This window comes from Athene noctua, chromosome 9, assembly GCF_965140245.1.
Source record: "Athene noctua chromosome 9, bAthNoc1.hap1.1, whole genome shotgun sequence".
Taxonomy (NCBI): domain Eukaryota; kingdom Metazoa; phylum Chordata; class Aves; order Strigiformes; family Strigidae; genus Athene; species Athene noctua.
The window spans coordinates 20,110,953-20,137,846 of NC_134045.1; the positions used below are offsets into that span (position 1 = coordinate 20,110,953).

Sequence of the window (26,894 nt, forward strand, 5' to 3'; positions counted from 1 at the left end):
CTTGAACAAAGTTTTAAATATATGGCAACCAAGCAGCTTTCTGACAGGTACAGAAGAAACCAATTTCTGTCTCTTCACCATCACTGCCCACTTTCCTTCTTGGGTACCCTTTGAATGATATGTTATTTGTTGTGTTCCCCAGGAAGGTCTTTGTTCAGCATTTTATGCAGGGCCTTTTTAATGCATGGATTAAATACGACACCAAGTTATATTATCATCAGAGGAGCTTCTTCAGGCTATGAATGACTGTGCTGTCTTGGAGGTAAACCAAAAGTCCTACTCATGTACTTGTCACTTCTACCATGCTTTATCAGAAAAGTTTCACTGGGGTCATTGCCAAGCTACCAGAAGGACTTTATATTTAGATAACTTTGTAATTTCATCACATTAAACCCTGTTCACCTTAAAAAGACATCTCTCTACACAGCTCTCAAAACAAAACAAATTATGAGTCTGTAGGTCAAACCATGGGCAAAAAAAAAGAAATGCATATTCTTAACATCATGATAGAGGACATATTTAAACTAAATAGACCAGATTATCATGTTTTAAATTTATGCATCAACTATGTAACCAGTTTATTCCTCTAAATGTAAATATGGCTCAGTTAAACTAAGCAATGTCTCGGGTGAACTCTTTGTCCTAGTGAGTTTTAGTGCCAATTTCAGTGTAGCAAAAGTAGTTTTAAAAGCTTCTAGCAAATAATAATTCAAAAAGTCCTCCTGGCAGGGATAGAATATAGCTATATCTACCCCAGTCTTGCTGCTCTTTCCAGGAGTGCCTAATACTGGAAATGAAACATCCAAGGCTTAAGAGACTTGCAACTCGTGATTTGTCCCATGTGGTCTCTGAAACCATGGTGTAAGTGAGGCATGACACTGATATAATGGTTGAAGTAGTTGCTATTCAGGTCTCCAATACATCATGATAATCCTGCAGGACTTCGGTAAAAATGTGTGTGTCTTGTCCTTTAATACCTGATCTATATTGTATTTTAATTATTTCCAAAGAGTTTTCTGTCTGTTGTTGTATTTCTCCTCACAGTTGCAGGAATAGTGCTATGCAAGACTAATCTGGTATTAATCGATACATTTCAGTGCACACTTTTAAAAAAAATCTCACTCTGCCTGTGTCTTTTAACATATTTCTAATTTTACTTGCCCAGTGCAAGTAAAAGCAGTGCAGTGCTAGTTATATCAGAGAATAAAAGTGTCTTCTTGGTAGTGTATTTTTCAGCACTGATTTAAAAATAATGCTAGTTCATGTTGTTAATGTTCCTTTGTACTTTACATATCATTAATATAAAGAAGAAATGTGGTAATATTTGAAAAAAAGTTGTTTGAAAATGAAAAATGACCAAAAGAGGTAAATAATTCTTAAACTATTAAAAATCAACTTCCTTTAAATATGTACAAAGCACGGATGTTTCAGTTAATAAAGTGAGCATTATTATGCTGTTAGAATACCTCCAGAGCTTCAGCTGATCTTGTTCTGTAATATGAAACAAGAAATATTATAAAGTTATATCTTGACAAAAAATATTTAATTCTCACCTGTGCCTGTGAGAAGAGAGAAATTACAGCAGAAATAGGAGGGAACCAGTGTCAGTATGGTGTTCTAGGGTAACGTTATTGCACACCTGAATGCAGCAAATGTAGAGAATATGGAAACCAAAACTGAATTGCTTAAGTGTATGGCATCTGATAAAATGCTTCTGATTTTTCCTTCTGACGGTGCTGGGAAAATCCATTTGTAACAGATTCAGAAGTCTTTCATTTAACTTGTCATTGTATATTTAGTTACCCTGACTGACATTCTTGCAGTCTGTACACCAGCAAAATGAGTTTGAACTCCAGCATGATTTCATCCTGGGCTAATGCTGCATGAATTGGGCCCTTGATTTGGGGCAGATATAATCACAAAGTGGCACATGATAGAGACTCTTAGTCTGTATATGGAAATCTCATTTACTTTAGTGATCTTAATGACACTGGGGCTGATTGTAAAGCTGGAAGCTTGCCAATTGTCTTCAAAAGGATTAGTACATAAATTAATAATGTTTCTGATTTTATATAGGATTTTTTTATGATAATGGTGTAACGTTAGGAAAGAGAAGCAAATGCAATTGTACGCTGCTCAGTGTGTGTGCATGCATTCAGGAACTCCTATGTTGTCAGAATATCAGTAGTTTGTATGGCATATGTCTAAAGAGCAAATGAAGCTTAATACTGGCTTCCTGGATAGCTGCAGGATACTCTGTCCCCCTTTCCTCCTTTCACATCCTGCCAAACATTATTGGAGGAGATGGGTGGTCTGCCATTTAGGAGACTCTTTCATTTGTATTTTCACAGACATAATGTGATTATATCATCTCTCTTTAGCATACATTTAAGAGATAAAGGAGATGCAAGGAGAGATGGAAGAGAGAGACACAGGGAAAAAGTCTCACTGGGATTCTCCTGATGCTATTATAAAGAGCCTAATTGCCTCTGGGCATAGTCAGAAGGTCCAGGGTTGCTAAACAGTATATAAATTTTCCCTGAAGAATTATGATTATCCTCAGCAAATACAAAGCTCAAATGGCTGCCAGACCATCCGTGATGATGGTAATCACCAAGAGTAGAGATTACTTAATGACTGGAATCCCAAATTACTGTATTTTTTACACACTCTTCTAAATACTTCTCAATGTTATTCGTAACAGATAATTAACTAAGTTCATCGTGAGCACTGAAAACCAGAAACACTGCAATGTCATAATAGGGATTGAACATACTATGGTTATCACTGAAAATGTGTATGTATGGGGTACTGTGGCCACATGAATTTAAATTGTTTGATACATTTTGGTGTTGGCACCACATTAGGATAAGGACTCTGCTGTTGAGACATTCTGTCTTTTTTGTCAGGGTCCCTTCTACTTTCTCTTCTGAGCACTAGGCCTGTATGGGTATGATTCTCACTATGAAAGGAAGCTTGAGCATATCACGTCACCCCTATGCCAGCTTCCCCAGCTTTAAAGTAAATAATGATAGACCATCTTAATGTTTTGAGAAGAAACCTATAAACCAAGGTTTTCTTATTTCACTAGTATCTTAGCAAACTTTATTTGTTAGTCTACATCTGAATAAAATGGAGATAATAAATGTCTTCTGCTGTGAAGTGCTCTGAGATCTACAGAGGAAAAGGATTTATAAGAGGCATTATTGCAGCTATTTCACCTTCACTTCAAATAAAGGAGGATTTTGGTGTTGTTGGTCTGAGCAAGTGTTCATACTTGAACTGATTATGCATTTAGTGGATATGCTAGATAGACTGTATTTTATTCATTTGTTCTTTATTTGTGTTATGTTCCTCAGTGACTGTGACTGAGTCAAGTGGGCCCTCTGGAAGGACAAGGAGAGGTTTTATATGCTGTTGGCAACTGAGAATATTCAAGGCAGGGAGGATTCCAGAGACTGTTATGTGAAGCAGGCAGGAGGATGTAAGCAGAGGGTCACAACAAGGATTTGTGAGCTTGTAGATCAAGCAGAGATACTGAGGAGCAGACAGCAGGCATCCAGGTCACGGAAAAGACAGAAAGAAAAACTTCAAGGGGGTTAAAGGGGATGGGTTGGAGTTGCCACAATGCACAATTTGCAAGTCATTGATTCATTTAAAAGTCAGGAGGCAAGGATGCATCTGTAGAGACAGAGTATAACTAAGGAAGAGTTATTTACAAATGTTTTGACTTCTGCTCTTTGGAAAGCTCAGTACAGGAGAAGTCCTAGGCAGATCTTTTTCCAAGTTTGGGCCATTTTGAGTCCCAAGACAGGAGCTTTTTGCTTCTATGAACTTAATGAAACACTTCAGATGAATAAAAAGTCCAGAATGATTATTTGTTTTATAAAAGGATTTTTGTTGAAACTGTGATGTGACTCATAGATCTATCTGTGCTTGACATTTTTTTTCACAGTGCACTACCACACTGGAGTCTGGTGAAGTGCAGTGTCTCCAGTTGAGAACTGAAGCACATCCGTGACTAAACTGATCAGTAAACATGGTCACTCAGCAGAGTAATGGATTCTGTGAAGGGTCAGGCCTCTGGAAATTGAGCAGTGATGGAACATGTGGCAGCTACCCACAGACCTATTATAAGTGGTTCTGGACTAGTCTGGTATAGTGATTCCTATGATTTATGGCTATCTGTTGGTCTGGAAGATAAAGCTTTCGATTAAGGAAACTCTAAGTCACCATTAAAATAATGTAAAGAACTAGCTAGTAGTGGATGAGAACTACTCATTTTAAATAACTTGCTATTGATTTTGCAAAAATTGATGCCATCAGTATGGTGGGAGTAAGTCAGCACCATTATAAATTCTGCAAATATTCCTGATGTAAACAAGCCCACAATGGACAGAGAAAAATCAGGGTATTAATTTGCAGTGGGAGGAATCATTGTAACTACAACCAAGTTTCAGGAAGATTATGGATGACTTTTGGAGACGCCATGCTGATGGGTGTGCCTTTAAGATAAGCTTTATGCTGCTTAAGACTGATTACTGCCAGGGTTATTATTCATCTAAAATTGCTTAGAAAAGGGCGTAAACTGTTTCATATTGAAATTGATAACTCCGGAGCCTTGCAGTTGGCTAACCACATTTCCAATACATGCAATTCGTAATCTGAATATTTAAGTGCTTTAAATATTTCCCTATTGATCCAAATTTCTTTGTGGGTTATGTACAGGGTGAAAATTCAGTTATTTTGCTTTATATTTTCAAAAATTGTTATTAATAAGGGGACAGCATCTTAGGAGAAGTATGGACATGATACACTGTGAACTTGCGAAAGAAGTATCATACTTGCATTGAACAATGCCTGTTCCTACCAGAAGGTGTTATCTATAATTATATAAATAAGCATATGAGTCTTACAAAGTAAGCTTGTGTCACTGAAGTATGATTCTAAATCTTTCCTAGTAGCTAATAATTTCTAATTTAGAATTCTGCAGTTGCTTATATTGTTATGGGTGGAAACATCCCTATAGGGTGCATTGCATTGGAGAACTGGGAAGTGGGTTTATGGCTAAGCACAAAAGCTGTTTGTTTTTTACTGTGTGATGAGCTGGATTCCAGGAAAGGAAGTACTCCCAAATGGAAGGGTCCAGGATGAATTACCAGCATGAATTTACTAGTCATTGAACTTAATCTGCCTTTGCCCTGCCATATACAAGTATGAAAGGGTAAAAGATTTCAAGGCAGTTTCAAGCAACCATTTTACCTTGACAGGCTATAGAAATAAGATAGGTGAAATAGAGTAAGTCTTCATACTTTTGGTGACTGTTCCAAGCTTTCATATCTGCTTTTGTTAAACTCCTAAATTTAATACAAGTCCTTGTTCCTTCATGCAGATATCTGCAGAAAATCTGCTACGAGATGGAGTGGGGAAGAAATACATAATCCAGCTCCAAATGGTGTCCCAGTGTTTAGTAGTGTACCCTTGCTCTGGAAACCGGTGAATGTTGGTTGGCTGCAAAGATTCTGTGAGCTTTGGCTAAAGTAGTGTAAGTTTCCTGCTTCAGCCAAAATTCAAGCCTCACATGTACTTCTAGGAAGAGGAAGATGGTTGGTGATTTTCTTTTTAACTTACAAAGGGAATACCAAAGGCTGATTTGTGACTGCTCATGACTGTATGAGTAATACATCTTTCCATAACATAATTTTCTCAGTGAAAATGTCCTATATCACTGTAATTGCCAATCACAGTGAAATGAGAGACAGTAAATTATTTGCATAGTCTACTGAAATGGTAAATTGCAGAAACCAAGGACCCCTTACAGAAATATTTAAATCTTCTCTTTTAGGAGATACAGACTAACTTAAACTAGTTCTATGACCTGTCTGCATGTTTTGTCAGATTATGATAGAATTACTACGTTAGATGTCAGCATGCAAAAGATTATTTTTCTTATAATACAGATTTTTGCCCCCCATAGAGCACTGAATTAGCTTTTTTCTACTGTTATATATAGTAGCACAAAATCTATATGCTAGTTTATGAGCAGTGGATACACTAATAAGAAGCACTTCTGACTATAAGAACTGCAGATCTGAAATTCTTTTCCATACAATAGTTATTCACGATGATAGACACTCAGAAGAATAAGGTCATACTTAGCTAAGGTTTATGAGTCCCATTTCCTATCTAAATGAGAAAGCATTTCCATTTGAAGGCAAGGGCGTATTATTATGGACTCTCTTACTGTTTTTCCTACTTGTTATGGTAGGCACTCTTTCCTTAAGCTAATGCTTTCAATGCATTCACTTACAAATGCAGTTCAGGTCTTCAAAACATCAAAGCCATAATGACACTATCTTTTTGAAGGCTTTTATCAAACTGCTGAGGTTGACCTATTTAATTGTGCAGCCTAAAATGATCTGGATTGACTAGAAGAACATATCTATGCGTTTAGGGATTTTATTTGTGCACTATAACAGTTTACATAAGGTCAGATCCTTAGCAGGTGTAAACTAGTATTGCTCAGTTAAATTAGAGATAGTTGTCAAGGTTCCAGTAGCTTGGGCTCTATTAATCCTCAAGAGAAAGCAAACATGTTAATTGGATGTGGTTTTCCTTGTTGCTCTGTTTTGTAGTACTCCAATGTTTTATGCAAAAGGCTATAGTACAGTTCGCAAGTGATATTTACACCCATGATCAGTGCTTATAGAGCTGGAAGTAGAAGGTTACTTCCTGGAGGATCTCTGGTGTTAAAATATTGTCTATTATTTTGTAAAGTGGAAGTTTTATATGATTTTTCTCTGATGCAGTTTATTTACTCGTATGCAGCAGTTTACTGGGTGATCAAAGCATGAACAGGATTTGTATCTGAAACCCACCCAACATCCCAAAGGGCTGTAGTCACAGTGAAGTCTTGTGGTCTACAGTGTGTCATTTCAAATCAAACTTAATTTGAATGTCTGCCAGAGCTTTGATCTCAGTCAAATTGTGATTCTCTGGAATCCTTCAGGGATATTTTGCGTAGATTAAGCATATCAGAATTCACAAAATTAGAGCAGATTTTATCAGATTTAGTGCTGACTTCTGTGAATGGAACTGAATGCATGAGAATCATCTACTTGTGCTGCTGACAGGAAGAAAATTGATATCAGTCTATCTTTACAGTTGAGAGCAGAGTCAAATGTCTGATAGATTGGGTACACTGGCAACATACATCATTGCTCAACTGATTTTTTGACTTTTTTTAAAATGAATATAATGGTCAAGGAAAGTGCAGGGATTTATAGCTCTTATTCATCATTTCAAATTTTAACCAAGCTCAGCACAGAATAGAGGATAATCACAACCATCTGATGGCTATTGAAGCTATGTGAAATGAATTGCTGGTCCTAGAATTCCCACAGCCCTAAAAACTCATTAAAAGAATTTGGACAGATGCTCACAGGGTGATACAGTGGAGCTGTTCAGGAGTCCGGAGATGCAGAAATGTTTTGCTGATTTGTCAGATGTAATTGTCTGTAGTGAATTTGTATGCATTTTTCAAAAGATAGTAGTTTAGGTAACTCAGAAAGTAACAATAAAAGCTAGGTGAGAATGAGGGCTGGCTTAGAGGGACAGAACAAACTGGATAATAAAAAAATTGCCATTGGCAACTCTTTACCCTTTTGGCTATTGTGAGTAACAAAAACAAAGAAAAACTTTCCCCATAATAAAGGATGAAATACCTTGGAGTGATGGTCAGACTTTATAATTCCAGAGTTATGTCTTCAGTCTTGGAAATACTTTTTCAATATATAACTTCACAAATCTGAATAATCCACAGAGTTTCTAGGGATTACTTGTGCAAATGAGGTTCAATACATGAATGATTAATGTATGTATTGACTATTTTTCTTATTTGTGTTTCACCTGTATGTGTATGTATGTATGTATTAACTGAAATATATTCATCATGGTCTTCCAGTACTTTATTTCAGAGTATATTCTTCAGATATCTGTATTTTAAGTCCTGGATGTGAATTGAAGTATACAGTATGTTGCCTCTATGTATTGGTCCGCCCAGTGTTTGCCAAAGACGTGTTCTCTTATAAACAACTGGAAATCACAGGAAAAGAGTTCCTTGACTTCTAGGAACAGAAGCTGAATGTGCAGGACCCAAATGAGGTTTATATTGATCTGGCAGAACATGAAATCAAGCATAGGGACAGAAAATGAAGTGAAGAGGGTAGTTGCCCTGAACTTTGTAGACTATGATTAAATTGTTATTGAGCACTGGAACAGGTTTCCCCAAGAGGTTGTGGAATCTCCATCCTTGGAGATATTCAAAATGTGAGTGGATACAGTCCTGAGCAACTTGGTTTAGTTGATGCAGCTCTGAGCAGGGGTGGTTGGACTGAGCAATTGCTAGATGGCCCTTCTTAACCTCTACTTTTCTATGATTTTATGGATTGCAATAACAGTGTTTGAACTAAACTTTGCAGGTATCGAACATTAACTTTCTTGGCACTTTAGATAGAGAGATCAGTTACAATTTTTGTCACTCAGCCTTAGAAGGTCCCGCGTTAAACTTAACTATGCTCAGTAGGTATCCATGGTTCAATACAAAAATCTTTCCTAAAGCGTAGGTTTTTCACTGTGAGGATAAATCTTAACAAGTCATGTACTCAGAGGCAGATATCAGCACCTCTCAATGTTGTATGCTAGACATGAGAAATTTTGTGTCCTGTGAGGGGCTGCCCTGTAGACAAGCTGGAACTCTTGCAGCAACAGATAAAATTCACTTGGTTGTATTTATTTGTGAATATATTCAGATAACACATGTTAAAAGGTATGTGCAGTCTGACTTCTTGTCCCACATCCCTCTGAGTAATATTTGCTAGCATGGAGGTGGCAGAGGCCCATATCCAGTACACACCAGCTGTGCCACTCTCCAAATGAATGCTCATATTCTTCTCTATGATGCACAATCATGACAGGACCTCCAGCCTATGTCTGATCTAACAGTCTGTGGTGTGAGGTCAGTGTATCTCAGACTATAAACTGTCTTTCTCTGTGAGGTGATTTGTCATGACAGCCATGCTCTTTAGTCAAGAGAGAACTTGACAGAAAGAGTTACTCTTCAGAGAGTGGGCAGTGTCCCTTTTGCTGCTGCTCTCCTGAGGCTGCATCTTTCCTGGAGCATTCCCAGCTTACAAGCACAGTGGAGTTTATAACAGTAAGGAACATGTTTACCCTGAATACTTCATTTTAATATTTTGTTACTCCCAGTGATCTTTCTGTAATGATCTAAACAATCAGGGGTGTGTTGTTGATGCTTGGAATAAAGGGAGGGTCAAAGCTCTGGGTATTTTTTGTCTAGTTAGTGAGGTATATGAGTAACAAGGTAAGGACAGCAACAGTCAAAAAGAGAAGCGCTGTAGCTAAAACAAAAGCAGTAAAAAAATCACAAAAGCCACATTTTACTGTTTCAGTTCTTTGTCATTTAAAGGAAAAACAGAAATTGCAAAAGTCAAGACTCCTTTGAGATCTTTAGGAAACCAGTGGGAAAAAATGCAGTATTATTTTAGGGGGCAGAGATGTCCCTGTGCAATTTAGAAGCAGATGCACTTAGTGATCTAGTAAAAGACTAATTCATGCCTTTTGTCATTTCATTGAGCCCTCAAGGCACTTATCTCTATCTTCTTCTCCATCTATATGCAAGCAACTTTAGTTAAGATGAATTGTGAATGATTCTGAAGGCAAAGGGCATAATGTAGCCTTTAATTCTGCCATTTTTGGTGTAGTACATAGCTTGATGTTGTTTATTTCCACTGTGGAAATTCTGAGGCCGCAGCATTCTGACCTCATGCATTGTCTCTCCCAGGGATCTCATTTTGACTGCTGCCTTGATGTTTCAGACAGTCTGAGATTTCTGTCTGAAGCAGATAGAGTTCTGAGGTTTTTGTTAAGAAAGCACACTTTTCATCAGGACCCAAAGGACAGGTAGAATTTCTTGACTTTCTCTTCCTTCCAGATCCAGTGAGTGAACAGAAATTAATTCCTTGTGAGACTGTTGACTCCTAACTATTATGTCTTGGTGTTGAGAAACCTTTTGCAGTTTCTTACTTTGAGACTACCTTCTGAGGACCCCCATTTGTGCAGTGGAAAAGCTTTATACTCGTACTGCAATAGATGACTGTGGCTTGTGATATCTCATGTTCAGTTGGATCCATCATACAGCACTGTATCGCTGCTCAGGACCCGTCAGCTCAATAGAACATCAGATGTTCTGTCCAGTCCTGTATCACTAGTATAACTCAATGATGGTTTTCTACTTTTATTACTAAAATTCAGAGAGCTAAAATTCAGTTATTCTTTGGTTGCTTGGTAAATCATTTTATCCAAGATACCATTAATAATAGCTTAAGTCAAACTTAATTGAGTGTATTCCCTGCTGAATATCTGTTAAAGATAAAAGGTCAAAGCAAGGTATAGAGGACATTTTTGTTTTGTAAGTGAGAGAATTAAGCAGGTTATCTACAGTCCCTCTTCTTTTCTTTCTCCATATCTTTAGATTTTAAAGTGCTTGAGCCAAGCTTGGTTTACAGATGGGCAGTGCAGGAGGTCAGAGACGGATTTTAGTTTTCTGCATGGTTTATTCTATTTGGAAATTTTGTAAAGAGCTTTTGTTTATTTCTTTCAACCATAGGAGACTGAGCTGACTAGACAGTTCATTATATTACTCTGAAAGAGTGAAGTTTTGTGGTCAGTTCCCAGACGGCTGCAAGTGTCCCATGTGACAAGAATTCGGGATGTTTCTTTTTGCTGATATGTTTATATTCTTCTTGTGACTTTTTTTATAAGCTAGCACAGTAGCCACTCATCAATGATGTTTTACTGTAATATCTAAATAAGGCACAGGCGTTTTTTAATTCCATTTGTAAGGATAGGGACTGAAAGGTTTAATCAACATGCAGAAGATCACAAGGGAAATCAGTACCAAAACCTGCAAGGTAACCCAGACTTTAATATAAAGACTCTGAGCACAAGATATCTTCACTTCAGTCTCTCTTCTGTATTTGGGGGGGAAGAGTCCCAGAAGAACATCAGATTCTTCTTGAAGGATTATAAAAGGTAAACCACATTCTGAGTAAGAGTAGTTAAGCATATATGAGAATTTGGGGGTTTTGCTGAGTCATCATTCCTTTACATATCACTTTGTATATCCCTAAATCTCTACAACAAATTGTTGAGCAGAGACCTTTCCTAAAATATATGTGTGAAATTCTAGGCTCTGTAGAAGTCAGTAAAATTTTTCATGCTGTCCCTAGTAGAGAGAAGTCAAAGCATCATTATATATAAAATAAATGATGAAGGTTTTTATCCTCTTCACCTGCTTAAATCTGACTGTAATGTTAGCTTCATGAGTGAGAGAATATGGCTGGTGGCTCCAGACAGTGATGATACATTTATTTCAAGTCGCAATAGCCAAGAAACTGTAAGTCCAAAACCCCGGTGGGATATTCTTTCATCCTAACTACTTGTGCAGTGTCTCTCTTCAGCTGCTAGTGACCCTGGGTCTCCCATTGGGGCCTTTCTAGCTGACAACAGCAAGCCACATAGTTTATATAAAAAATTGTAACAACAAAAAAAAAAAAAAAAAAAAAAAAGAGGGGAGGGAGAAAATATCTGTTTCCTTGTTTAAAACTCAGGGACCTTAAAATTTCTGAAAAACATGTCATAGCTGAAAAGCTTTGGTAAGAAATGCAATTGTTTTGCAGGTTAAGAGACACAAGATGATACACTTGTGATACATTTCAATGGACAACGAACTTTAGGATGAGAAAAGACAAAAGCAAGTTAGTGCTGGTGACATTAACACTTAAACAGAGCGCAGTGCTTCATGAGTCATATAATTGTTTTGCCACTTTTTAGCTCTTGCAAAACTAAAATTTTGCTTTAACCAAGACTAAATCTAAGGGGAAACTATAGTAAGGACATTCAATGATTCAAATTCACTGTAAGTACTGTTGGCTGCATGCTGGTTTTTGAGGATTTTCTGGTTTATATAAAGCTAGCAAAGATTCTATCAAAAACTTTCCTCCTCATGAAAAAAAAAAAAGCAGATTGTTTCCTAGCAGAGCATAAAAGAGGGATTGCTGTGTTTTCTATTAGAGCCACCAAAACAGTTTGCACAGAGGACAGTAAATTTTCTTCATGCTGTGCAGACATTTTGAACCAGATGACAAGTCCAACAGTTTGGATTCTCTGGAAGGTGAGATTTCAGTGGCTCCAAATGAAAATGAAAAAGCAAGATTGAGGGACACCAAAATGAAAGCCACTTGGATGAGTGACAAACACAAATCAATCAATTTTATTATGCCCTGTTTCTCCTGTAGAGTTCTGGGGCCAGAAAGGCAGGGTGCATGACAGGTATATCCAAAAATGTCAGCAAATCAACTGCCTTCAGCTCTTCTGTGTGTTACCACCCAACACAGACATTGCCAACAAAGGAATGGCATGTCTGCATCATTGGTGGCATATTCTGGGAAAGCAAAGGCATTACCCTGGCACATCGGGTTTAATTTTGATCTGATTGTGCCATATGGTGGCATTTTAATTTTGTATTTAAATGCAACACTTATCTCCACCCCCATCATCCAGACTCCTTTGTGGAATGTATGGTTGGTGAAGAGGAGACTGGAAATAGGAAAGAAGGTGGGGTTGATTTGCAGCGGTCTCAGTTGGCGGTGGATGAAGTGCCTTGGCAGTTATATGGGATGAACTGGAATGGGGAGGCTCAGGTGGAGAGATGCAAGGAAAGCAGAATGGGGTAGAATTTTTGCTAAAGAAACAGGTGGAGATAAGCAGAGGGAAAGATGAAGTAGAAGTCTGGGTTAGTGCAACATCAAAAGAGAGTGAAGAAAGGGAAGTGGGAGGACACATTTGTGCCAATAGTTAGCAATGCAGAGGCAGTGCAGAATATACACTGTTCAAGGAAAAAGAAAGAACAGATAATGCAGCCAAGCATCACCTGAAGGTTAGACCAGCCATGGATACTTTTGTGTGGAATTTAGCAAAACTTTTGATTTAGAGAAAGAAGGGGGTCAAAAAGTATCATTATAGTGGCGCTTCAAAGTCGAATAACTAATATTTGAAGATATGAAGATACAGGGTTTTATTTGTAAAGGGAGATTTTATAGCAAGACTGGGAATATTACGCTAGCATCTGATACAGAAGCAGCAACCAGTCCCTACCATATAACTGTTCTGTGTAAGACCACCAGAAACATGGGCAGAAAAGGAGTCACAGAACAAGGGATCATGCAAGGTACAGGTTCCTCACTTATCTTCATGGACCTTTGCTCAGTGATTAAATGAGCTATTCATTAAATATATTCACCTTCAGTCTTCAACTCCTTTTTCATTACAGAGCCACATAAAAACAGGAGATTAATAGCTACGGCGTCAGTAAGAGGAAGAGACTACCAAATCATTTTTTTTGTTGTTATTTGTTTTACAAAATACTGCAACTTCCCTCCTCATTGAGCAGCTGCATCTGGAATCAGAATTTTATTCAAACCAGCATGAGTCAACCTTAAAATTAACAGGAACAAAAGTTCCCAGTTATTTAGGGCAGAAGGAACCACATGAAGAGCATTAGATTTCATAAGCTTTTCACTGATTTGTACAAAAGTCTTGTATATATGACTGAAAGTGTTCTATAGCTCTTGACTATATGTTGGAAGAATGTCTAGACTGCAATTTGGATTTTTCGTTAGGCAGTACAAATTTAGTTATGTTCTGGATCTGGATCAGATTGTTTCTGCCATTTTTATTGAAGCAGGGAATAGTACTTTAGAGGGTCACTTTTTTTTTTACTGTGAGATTTTTTTTTGTCACTGCAAAAAATGTGTCCTTTGCACACCTCCTTAGTTTTTTGTTTCAACCATCAGTACAAAGGAACCAGTAATTGCTGAGCTTCAGCCAGTGTGGTGAATTTAATTTTATAATACTGGACTGTCATTGCATAGTTGCAACACAGTGTAACATTCCATAAAATCAAGCAGTCTATTATCTACTAGAAATGAAAGAGCTTTTCTTTTTGTCATTGTCCTTTTTTTTTTTCCCACTTTGTACTAAGTGATAATATAAATCACATTTTGTACTTATTTCAGGAATGCGTGTTTGTTCTCCTGTGATGCTAAATAAATCTCTAAATTTAAACTATCCCTAAAATATTTTGAGTTTCTTGCTTCTGCTTAGCATACAGGCTTAGATAGCCCTATGATGGGCAAATAATCTTTTTGTTACGTGATGAATCTGCAGGTCGTTCACAACAAAAGATCTCCTAAAGCAGCAGGGCCAATCCTTTAAGTTGAGAAACAGTATATCAATAAAGGTCAGTGTGACAATGTGATTTATTGAAATACTGTGCTGCTCCTAGCAGTTAGTATTTTATATTATATGATACACGGCAGGTATTTTTATTCGTATTTGGGTTCCCCACTGAAACCTTGTTCAACCTGTTTTATTATTTATTGTTGCCTTTTAGAGATGAAAGAAACCAATTTATTCAGCTTTCATAACCATTCCTAACAGGTACAAAGAGGTTAAGGACTAACAGGAAAAATCAATTGGTTAATAAAATAGTTAATTGACTAAATGCTTCTTCCAAGAGGCCATGAATGCAGACTGTGCAGAACGAAAGGAGGTTGGTTTAATTATAATGGGATCTCACTGCATAAAAGCCTTCTCTGCAGATAAGGTTTTCAAACTTGGTGTGCTTGTTCCTATTTTTTATAGTTTACACATGAAGCAAATACAAGTACCATAATTAAATCTTTTCACAGTTTTTAGTGTCTACCTTTTCTTTTATGTTCATGGCAGATGGCAAAATTATAATGAAAGCATATCTAAACATTGAAAGATCAGTCAACATGTTCATTATAGATCTGGAAAGATTTTTAAGATAAATGTATAAAACACTGGTGAACAAGTACCTCCCAATTCTGTCTCATTCTGCTGGACTGTCTGGCAGGGTTTTTTTAATTGGTTTTATGGTGCTGTTACTTATTAAATCCCAGCGTTTTTAAAAGGCACAGGGAGGTGGAGAGTGACTCCCTGTAACCACTTCTGAAATCCTAGCAAAAGAACATCCAAAATTGGCTTCAGGCACGGTAATGCTAGCCACTGAATGCCTTTCAGAACAATACGGAATGTCAACTTGCTTTGATGTAGTATAGTCATCATTCTATGGGAGCTCCTAAGCATCTGACCTCCCTGTATTTTCTTGGTATGTTTAATGTAGTTATAAGTGCATTTTAAACAGTGATGTCTGAGGGACATCATTAAACCATACTTGACAGTAGGTAAATTCGCTTGTTGCACAAATATTATGCTACAGTTCTCCAGTATTGTAAATGTAAAAAAAAAAAAAAAAAAAAAAGGATGGTTGCTTCTGAGTCTCTTAGTCACGTCACACTAAAGAGGCCAAGTCATGTAATATAGAATCTGTGTGAGATCCTTTCCCTGGTTAAGCACACACACAAACACACACACACACACACACCCCCTCCAGTCCTCATCTCTGTAATCGGGAATCTGCTAGCTCACAAAACATTTCAGTGCTGAGTGATGAGGTTGCTTGACTAAACACTGAGAAGAAAAGTGCATGATTCGGCATGTCAGGTTGTAGAGCATTTGGGGCTAATGAATAAAGATGGTAACTGAGGGGATATTCAAATAATGTGTACACAGGTAACAGAACAAGAGGATTAGTGATTGATTAACAAGATACTTTGGTGGTGACAGAAGAGAGAATTTTGAAATATATTTGTATCAGGATATGCACAAACTATGTTCATTTTTCATCCTTATATACTAACCCTGGTTTTCCCCCCATGGTGTTATAAAGCCTGTGCCTTCATGCAGGCTTTTCTGTATCCTTTCAAATTTCCTGGGGTGAGGATTACTTTCGTAGTCTAAAAACCAGAAAAACCTACTGGTTTGGGATACTCCAGCACTTTAACGCCTAGTGTTGTCAGCACATCCATTATCCTCACACGCCATGGCAAAAACAAAGAAGGAGCAACTGAGCCATCTCTTGGTCTCTTCCTTGTAGCCAGCATCATGGCTGGGATTCAGAATGGAGGCTGATATGCACAACTGCTGAGCATCACCAGTTCTTACAGACATCAGTGGAAATGCAGTACTTGGCCCTGGTAATACTGGCAACAAATGCTTCTGTGCCTCTGTTTATTTGACATTTAATTTCCAAATATTAACAGTATTGTCCCTTTATCAATAAAATGCCTCTTGAGGACAAATGTCCTTTATTTCATCCCAAAGACAATAGGTCTGCTTTTACCTATGTCACAGTTATCCAGCTCAGTTGCATGTGATGGCATTTCACAGCTCCCCACCTTTCCACTGCACTTACCAAGGTGTCTCTAGTTCATGGAGTCTGTCAACAAGCTCCACATTTGATTGAAATATATTTTTAAAAAATCTTGTGATTTCAAGAATGTAAGTTCTGCTGATGTCGCTTAGTGTTTCACTTGCCTGACTCCCAACAAGAACATGTTGATAAAGGACACGGTGTGAACAGCAAGGCACTCTCATTGACCTTCACTGTTGCCTCATATTGACATTCAGGCAGGAGAGATATTCAAACAGTTAAGGTTAAAAGAAAGGGGACTTTGATTAACAGCAAAGTAATGCATCAAAATTCCAAATTATGTAGAAGTCTGTTCAGGCTACGTTTTGTCTTGTTTGTTTTTAATTTTAGATTCAATGTCAATGCAAGATTTTAACTCTCTGGTTACAGTTCTTTATCCATATAATTCTCTATGGTAATCATGATATAATCCTCAATTTTATTAAGAGCCAAGTTAAAAAACATCAATGTGTTAATCAGAATATTACCTTCACTGGCAGTTTAAGCTAGTATAATGGCCTGGGAACTTCTTTTCTGAGGAGAAAGTATATATTTGCTTCTGCTGTAGGGGGTACCTTCAGCATCAAAAGATGAAGTAACCACTAGTGTAGAACCATCACCAAAGCTCCCGAGTCAGAACAATTCATTTGTACAGCCTTAAAGGTGGATTTATGCTAAAGTGTCAGGCTCTGCATTGTAATGGCTGAAGGCTGGGCATACATTTCCTTCTGCTGTGGGAGGGGTAAACTGGCAGAGGAGTAGAGAGGGCAGCTGCAGAAGTAACTTCTAAAACCATCATAACAGGATTTGTTAGATCTTGAATATCCAGCCATTCAGCCACATGATGTCCACCATTGTAGCACCTAACACTTTTGTGGGTTGCAGTTCTATAACAATGACAAGAAATCAATACTAATTTTCATTTTACTGCTCTGAAAAGCACAGCGAAAATGGCTGGTAAAAGATTTTCAAAAAAGAACTCTTCACATCTTTCATTATGAAAATTGAAATCCTAACAGGTTCTGTTGGACATGGTCCTTTGTTGCAGTTAAGCTAACCTCGCCCAAAATCTGAAAACAGATGTTTAAGATGTTAAACGTTAAGATGTTGAGATGTTAAATGCTAAAATCCTTCTCTTTCCTGGTGGCTTCTTGTCCACAAAATACACGCACCAACGTTCCAGCACATGTTACTATATGGCTGCTTCTCCCACCTTTGGTTTCAATCCCAAACAAACACCTTGAGACTTCATGTTGGATAATTGGGCTTTACTTGCATTTTAAACAAAAATCTTCGTCCTTTTATAAACTGCTTGAGTTGGGAGACATGCAGAGCTTTTGCTGAAAGAAATACATTAATCCTTTTAAGTTTGATAAAAGGTTCTTTCAAACTGTACTGTATAGTTTCCTGCTGTGGGACCACATTTGTGTAGAATCTCCGTTTGTGGGGAGAGAAAGACACAGACTCCTTCTAATGGCTTGAAGGAAAGACTGATAAGGGAAAATAATACACACCCAGACTTAAAATCGAACAGAATTCAGGGGAGGTTTATTACATTAATTGGACATGGTCTGTCCCTTTTCTTTGTACTCCCCCAGTGTGCTCCCAGGAACTGTAGGTGATCACCCTTTCTTTGAGGCTGGTGTTGCAGCAAGTCCAAAACTGATCTCTCTACAAGGGTATGCAAGTCCCTGCCATACTCTCTGTTCCTTGTTCTACTGCTGCATCCACTACAGGTATAAGTCCTGTGTCTGACAATGACAGTGTAAGGCATTTCAGTAATCTACTGCCAAGCAAGCAAAACAAATGCCTAGTTTCTTTTGTTTCAAACCCCAGCTGGCCTGGATTTATTTTGCCACCTCTGATATTTTGTTATTATGACCAGACTAGTGCTGGTCATTGCTGGGCAACGTGACAATTGATATTCTTGCCTTTATGTATCTCAAACATCAATAGTGACTAGTGTCAAGCCATTTAGACTACTACTGTTCATTGATTGGATTTTATTAGTTTTTTGGTTTTCTGTCTCTTTTTATTTAGAACATTTCACTTATACCAACACAGTGGAGTAAAATATTTTGACCTTCCCTTTGGACAAGGAATTATCTGTAGAGCAGCTACAGTAAAACACTGTAGCAATCTTGTAGGAATAATTCTCCCTAGAAACCTTTGTATCGTTAAATTCACATTTTATGATAGGAATTTATCTAGCATAAACAACAAATTCATTGTTGTAGCACAACCAGGAAATGAGACCCCACTTCCACTCTCCCTTTGCTTCTGTGTTGTAGAACATTAGGGAGTGCATAAAAATGCTCAGAAAAAGGTCAAACAGACAAAATGTTTAGAAACAATTCTGGCCACAAGGTCCACTCTGTCAAACAGAAGTTAAACCTAAACAGATGTCTGCTGTACCTTGTAAAGAACTAGTGCAGGATCTTCTACATCTTCCTTTCGGTAAATGGGAATCTTGAAAAAAAAGTGCCTCTGTGTCTTAACGACTTTCATGATGTTGATTCTGAGCTGACATAGTTTTGTGCAACCTCATAAACCAATCACTATTCAGTTTTGTTAAACTTTCTGCTGTTTATATCTAATACAATGTGTCATAAATCTATTCTCAATTGCATCCTGAGCCAGGGGTTCATCTCTGAAGGTTTGGGTTTAAAACACATCAAGTTTTCCATGTGTGTTTCTGTGCCATCTGTACTGTAAAATCTCAGAGTAGCACCCACAGAGATACGTAGTCACATCACATAGTATTACCACCTATAATTCAATACGGCCAAAGCGAGGCCAGGCTTGACAAATCCTCTAGACTGAAGCTTAATTCAGAGCTGAAGATAAAGTCAATGTTTTAGTATCTTACAAGTTTGTTATTTTTGGCAGTAGCAAACCTATAAGGATATAAATGCATCATGGCAGTATTTTATGACATCCAATGGAAGCATTAATGACAAAAAATGTACTCCCAAGAAAAATGGGCAATAGTCAGCTCAGATGCTGTTATATGCGGAAAGACCAAAGTCTTCTGACCCAAAAGACTATGGCATATGTAAATTATAATTCCTATTGATGTTAATCCTCTTCTTTGATAGAACACCGCGGCTACAATTTTTTTCTTTATAAAGATAGTCCATTTCTTATATTATAGATAACTATGATATAATTTATACATTCTCTCTAACCAGTTAAATGGTTCCATAGCATTGTTTATACAAAAGAGAGAGCTGTGACTTCATTAAAAAACAAACAGATGAATAACAGCCACCCTTCTTTATAAATTGGTTGGGGGATGGCTGACACAGTAATTAAACCAAAAAATTCGGAAGATCAAAAATAATTTGTGATGTCCATTGGGGAAACAGTCAGTTTCTCAGAATACCCAAGGAAGCTCAGCTGCCTACCAAATACCATAAGTGTTTTGGAATCTGTTCATTCTGCTGAAGTTTATGAAAATGTTCCCCAGCAATGCAGAAAAAGTTTTGTTTTTTTTTTCTTTTTTAAATGAAAACTTAACAAATTCATATGAGCTACTTCCTGTTGGGAAATATGTAGAAGTAGTATGTAAAAAAAAAGTGAGTGTTTAAGTGTTTGAAGAAGGCAGGAGAAGTATTAATGATAGGCAGTATCATAGTCTATGACGACACTGTCCAAGAATTTACAGTTTTAAGGAACCCTGCAAGTGCTTCTTGCAAAATCTGCATTTTGGACATATTCAGATATCCTCAGATGATCTATGGTATATAAAAGTTGTCACTCCATTTATAAGGTGAAATTGCATGGGAATATTTCTGAGGTGTCTCATCATACATTAAAAACAAATGAAGCAGGAATATTCATAAAGACTATTTTGTAAAGACGTCCAGCTCATCAGTACTCTATGGGATCCACCTAACACAGGCATGGCCTTTTGCCTTTATGAGAAACGTCCTTTCTCCATAGATGTTAGTCATGCTGACTTACATTTTTTGAGTGTTAAATTCAGCCTGCCTTAACATCACAAATAAATTTAGTCCTTGAAGGTGATACTGACAGACTGCTGGCCTTATCATTTAGATCGCAACATTCTAGCTAGAGCTAGTTTGAACATTTTCCCTTTATATGTTTTCAGCAGAAAATGTGACTTTGGCAAAATAAAATTTAAAAATATGCATGAAAAAGTCCATTTTGTCAAAATGTGATCCATGAGGGAACCTGAATGAATTTCAAAAGCAATAAGCTAGCTTGGTATTTAAGGGGGGTTTTAATTATTAAAACCTTGAGGGATATACATTTTTGCACCATTCATTGAACTGTGGGTGCAATTTATTTAATAGACACACATTTTACCGGGCAACTTACACCACCAGAAAAGAATTTCAAGCCTCAGCCAAGTGGAAAATATATCCCAAGGTATCTGTGTTGCCTAGTAAAACTAGGAGATTTAAACAGTCAAGATACAAGCTGACTGTGAAAGCACCTACCACTAATATAAAACTATGCCATTCTAAAATGATGCTGACAACCCTCACAAACCTTTAAATAGCCATTTCCAAGCTGGCAGATCTAAATTGCAGGAAAACAAAGTAATCACTCAAGGAATTCTTTGCAAATTAAAACAGTTCCTTGTTGTTACTTTGTGTTCTGGAGCTTCACAAACAATACAGTCTCAGAAGCCATTTTGTTATTTCTTTTTGTATCGAATAAATACTCTGCCAATGATGAAAGGAAATTGTTGGTAGATAATGCTAAGCACAAACAAGAACCATACATTTTAAAGGTGATTTAAGAAATGCATAATATATTTGTGTGTATCTTATTTTTATGTAAAATAAGAGAAATTACTTGTTCTTATACCACTTCTGGCCCATTATAACTGTGTGAATTACATCTTTGCTGGGTTTGTATTTGTGTAAAAACCTAGTTCAAGGTTAGTACACCATGTGAGATATTAAGTATGCTTAAAAAGTACCCAGAGTTTGTGCTGCCTCTCCACAATGGATGACATACAGAAAACCTCTTCAAAATGGAAAGAGGAGAGTCCCTGGATTGAAAATACCCCTGCAGATGCTCATTCAACCTGGTGTTTGTGGCAATTATAAAAATAAAACCAAACACTGATACTTGTCTGCAGGAAAAGAAGTGCTTACAAACACTGTAATTCATTATATGAATTAGAAGTTTGTAGAATGGCATAACACAGCATGAAATTAGATTGCAGAGTGAGTGCAAAATACAAGTCTGAAAAACCCAAGAGCTTCTCAGATGTTCATCTGGCAATGAGGCTGAGCCCTGGCCTGAAGTCCGTCATGGCAACTGCCTGTGCCTGAAGGTAGAAGCCATTCCCATAGAAAGTATTGGTGCTTCTTGGACATCACCACTGACGTTTCCTTGGCAAAGCCATTGATTATATCGCTAGTCTTAGTGCTGGAATGTTATTGCTACACACACAACTATAGACCTGCTGGCATCTTCCTGTAGGCCAGGATTTCATTCTTGATATAAAGGAGTGAAAGTATTACTCAAATACTATATAAATGTTTGAGTATTTGAATATTTTTGTAATATTCCTGTGAAGAACAGGCATTGTTCAGCTCACCTATGTACTTTGCTACTGAGGTAGAAGAGCAAATTTCTCTTCAGGGATAGAAGAACAGGAGCTGTGAGGTGCTGATGTCAGAGCCTTCCTGTGCAGATATAACTCACTGTAAATAAAGCTGGCGATATGGTCTTAGTGTTGTATGCCAGGACTGATTGAACCTGTAGCAGTATTACTTTTCAGAGGTTCAAGATAATTCTTCTAGGTACTACCAGAGCCAACATCCACTTGTAGCTGTGGAAACAAAGACCCTCCAGAAAAGAATCACATCTGTGGTACTCAAATAGTACTTGTGGCCTTCGAGCCCTGCTTTCTGAAGCTGAATGGCAAACGGCAAGGCAGTGGCTGTAATGAAAGGGTTCTCTCTGGGTAGCAGTCCTGCCTTGAAAGACATGCTTCCACTTCTTCCTTTCCAGAGCTGCTCCCTGATGCTAAGGTCATAGCATAACAGATTAACAGAAAACTTGTCCTCAACATTTAATTTTAAAATAAAATTACTTTCTGTAAATAACTGGTTGGATCTCTGCTTATGCATATTAATACAGCCACCATTAAAATTACAAAGTTAAAAACCAAGTGTGTCTGCACAGCTGTTTTCTAGGGTTCCAATAAAGAATCCATACTCCTTTCTGTTTAAATCCTGAAATTTTTCCATTCATTACAATACTAACAAAATGGTAATTTTCAAAAAATCCAATACTAAAGTCAGAGGTAAAGGGCATATGCAAGATCTTCACTAAACAAAAGAGTTTTCTAGGTGTTGTAGCATATGGAAAAATCTCATATATGCAGCTTGTAACTGTCTGGTCCAGTTGTATGAATAGCAGAAATAAAACTGGTTGAGCGGAATGTTAAACTGGGATCAGCTGTTCTGGAACACTGTCTGCCAGGGTTAAAATTAGTGGAATAATAAACAGGAAGTGAAGAGAAAGTATAGTATCCGATAATGTATCTTGGGGGTATTTAAGGGTCTCAAACCAATACCCTTCAGGGGCCAGCTCTGCTACCTTCTAATGGTTAAAAGCAAATTATCTGTGTTGGAACATCTATATGCAAATAATTAGTGAATAAAATAAAATATATGTTAGCTGTCTAGAAGCTGTACTTTGTGGACCCTCAGAAATAATGAGCATCCATTTTTTTCTGACAAAGAAGGAGACATGTATATATATACTGTTAACATTGTGATTCACTGACACCTGACTTAACCTGGTATTTAAAGTACCAGAGAAATAGCCAGGCATATGGCATAATTTGGTAATTTTCTCTGGGCTCATGTTTCAGAACATCAGGTATTCAATTCTTGTACTAAGAAAAGGATAAAGTATTCTGGGGGCTGCATTATTCTTAAACATAGTGTGTGGCTGGGCATCTACCCACTTTAACTGCATCAGCTGGTAGCAGTATCAGTGTCATGATGACTCTCCCTTTTACTTCTCACTTTTGCATTCCTGGCTGCGCTCAAAAGACTTTTTTTGACAGAAAGCTCACCTTGCCAGGAAGATAAAAAACAGAGAAGAGGAAGTAGGGGAGGCATTTTATGACATGGCCTTCAGCCCTTTATTTTTGAAAGGATTCTTCCTGCAATTTATGTCAGCTTAAGTTAGAAGTATGTTTTAATTCTGCCCTTGAGATGTGGTGCAAGCACTGATGATAGCAAATATTCATCTCTGGCAAACATTTCACTGAAATGAGGGACTGGCAATTTATTAAAACTAATTTCCAAAGTCACAGCCAAATCACTTCCCATTCATTCAGCAAAATATATAGTAGTTTAAGATAAGTACCAATACAAAAACCCTTTTAGCATTATTGCTCTTTTCGCTAGGGGGACACCATAATGAAACAAATGGATTTTTAAAGATGTGCATTACAAAGACTACAGTAGTATTGGTGGGACAGCCTAAAAATAAATGGTTTATTGGTTGGCAAATCACAGTCCTGCCAAAGATTAACAGTTGAGGGACAGTTTGTTAAATTAATAATACCAACTAATTGCATCAGCTGCTCTCTCTTGAATAACTCCCTAATGTGATACAAGATTTAGTAATGGGGCTCAAGGCCACATTCTCTGTTCACCATGAGTTTAGTGTATCTGTCATGGCTTTAGTGTATCTGTACTGCAGATGTTGCTGTAGGTATATAGCTTGTTTATCTTGGAGCTAGGATCCCTTTAGCTGGCCTGAGGAGCAACACAGAGCTCAGGACAGGAAAACTGTTCAAGTATGTACCAAAATACTCATGCAGGTTTCACAGTGCACACCAAATTCTCTGCCGCCATTACTAAACTGTGATTGACCCCCAGACATTTGAGTTTAAAACTATCATCTCAGGTATGTATATATTATGATACAGTACATTTCACTCTACATTATGATGCAGGAATGACTGTCAAACATTAGAGAAACTCTATGCTTGGGAAGGTTTTTTCAGTGGAGATCTTGTGCTGGAAAGAAATTTGTTTTATTGTTGCCAGTAGTTTAAAATCTGTCATCATTTTGGAAGGGACAGAAATATGCTTCTGAGAGAATATAGTGCTCCAGATGATGCCAGAAGAACCATTTTAAACCTTTTTGATAAGGACACTTGAAGAAACCCATGCAGATGATAGTAACAGTGATGATAAACTGGCATGAAAATTGTTTTTCTTATATGGTGACATATTGCATTTTTATATATATGGAGATACAATTTGACATGATCCATTTGGCCATCTTCATTAACAACCTGGTATGGCAATGGAAAAATGAAACACTGAAAATGTGTAATGAAAGATAAAACACTAGGTAACTTCTGATAAGCATATTATAGCTCATCCATCTTGGGTAAACCTAAGTTTATGAACTTTTCGTCAGCAGCAGAGGCATAAATACTCTGACTAATAATAACAGAAGTTGAGTCCAATTGCTCCCTCCGCAGAAGATACATAATTCAAAATTATCTGAACCAATGGACCAGCTTTACATTGCATTCATTTTCAAAACTACTTTTTGAAAAGCCACATCCTGAACCTGAACATTATCACCTTCAGCCACTAATCTCCATTTCAATAGTTCCTAGCCAAACAGGATAGGACCATCAATATAATTATTGTATATATTTTTCTATTGACACTCTACAGGCTTTTTTCAGCAAATGGATATAATCTAAGTTTATATTGTCAAGGTTGTTGCCTTTTTTTGGTTACTGAGAGGTGTGTAAAGGTTCTTCTCAACTAAGAACAAAAGAACAGTCACCTTAGTCTCTTGTCCTTCTGAAGGGATACATATACCTACATACATTTTTTTTTAAAGTGGATGTTTTTGCTGGAGATATAATTAACATGTCACTGAACTGTCCTTGATGTGTCCCTTGAACTTGCAATGCATTGCATGAGATAAACTTAGAGTGTCACCTGAATGATTGCTAGGCTGTATTGTGTGACATTTTAAATTGAGCAGGCTGGATATGCATAGCTGATTTATTTTTTTTTCCTTTGGAAGAAGAAACAAAAATCAATTTACAAGCAGCAAATATTTTCCTTCATAGTGAGGACACCTCTGGCCTTAATTTGGGCAGCTGGCCAGACAGCAGCTAGTAGCTGAGATTTATAGCTGCACTTTAATTTCCTTGAGTAGCGTGCACACAGATTTTCCTGTATGAGCACAGATTCTGTTCCTGTGGGGAACTATGGTTTAGTTAATTGGGCATGGCATTTGGAGGCAGGAGAGCTGGTCTTAGTTCTGATTCTGAGACTAACTGTCACTTCGGGAAAGGCACTTTGTGGTTGAGTGTCTGAACTAGAGACAGTAATATCAATGTGCTTTACCTATAAATGAGCAATTAAAAAGTATTAACATCAAATAACTGTGGCCAGTAATTTCAATGTAGATGTATCATTCCCTGAATATAGCTAATTATTATCCCAGTGTCAGACTCTGCCTCTTCTCCTTTTTACTTTCATTGGCTTTGTCATTTTCTAGCTGTACTTGGAGGTTCTGACTCAGCTTCTATTAAAATTTTTCGAGTAGATCTGTACACTAAACCTTGTAAGACTTTGAAGACATTCTGGTCTTGGCTGTGATTGGGACAACCAGGCAGATACATTTTCTGCTAGGGCAGATCACAGTATAGGATTAGGGCCATACTTTGTACTGCACACGCAGTGCATTGAAAAATGATGTTACCTCAAACAATGAAACAGTTGTGGTACGAAAGAGGTTCTGTAGGGGTTTTATTGTCTGCTTAACTGAAGAGATTAATGTGTTCAAATACTGCTAGTCTTTTTATGGCTAGATGCAAAAAAAAAAAAAAAAAGCATCAGTACAATAGAAATAAATATTCAGTGGGAATTTTACTTAGAAGAAAGAATTTCATTAGTTAACAATTTTGATGCCAGAATAAAGGACAAAGTGTAAACTGAAGATAGGAGAAAAATTCCATCCCCCCTGTGGCTTCTGTTTTTAAGAAGATTTTGTTTGTTTAAATCCTATTTCATTTTCCTCTGTGTCTTATGAACAAGATTTTGCTATAGGTGAAAGCCAGTGAATAGTGCTTACAGCTCGAGAAACAAGAAAATCAAAGACATAATCATTTATTAGACCCTTTTACTGACATTTCTCATTTGGCTGTTTGCTCTGTTTGCATTCACTATTGTTGTGAGCTTAGTCTTTGTTTTGGGAAGGAGTTATTTCCTTCCTCAGGGTTTCTTTGTGCCCTTTTAATACACTGGATTTCTTTACAGTGAAAAAAAAAATTCAGTTGACCACACTATGTACACTGTCTTTTAAAGAAACTCCATTTTAACAGGTACTGAGTATGTTCACTTTATCCCTTACTTTGCTGTAAACCAAGAGCATCTCAAAATACCATCTTTGCAAAGCTATTCCAAATCTGAAATGACAATATTTGGCTTAA

General features: G+C 37.3%; 1 long non-coding RNA gene across 1 annotated transcript in view; it reads left to right on the plus strand.

Annotated features, from left to right (window-relative positions):
- Positions 1–852: 852 nt before the first annotated feature.
- Positions 853–26,894, plus strand: part of LOC141963968 (uncharacterized) — a 32,881-nt gene continuing 6,839 nt past the window's right edge. Inside the window, exons 1-2 of the long non-coding RNA XR_012634242.1 lie at positions 853–954; positions 3,956–4,156. This is a non-coding gene — a long non-coding RNA (uncharacterized LOC141963968). The remainder of the gene's footprint in view (positions 955–3,955; positions 4,157–26,894) is intronic.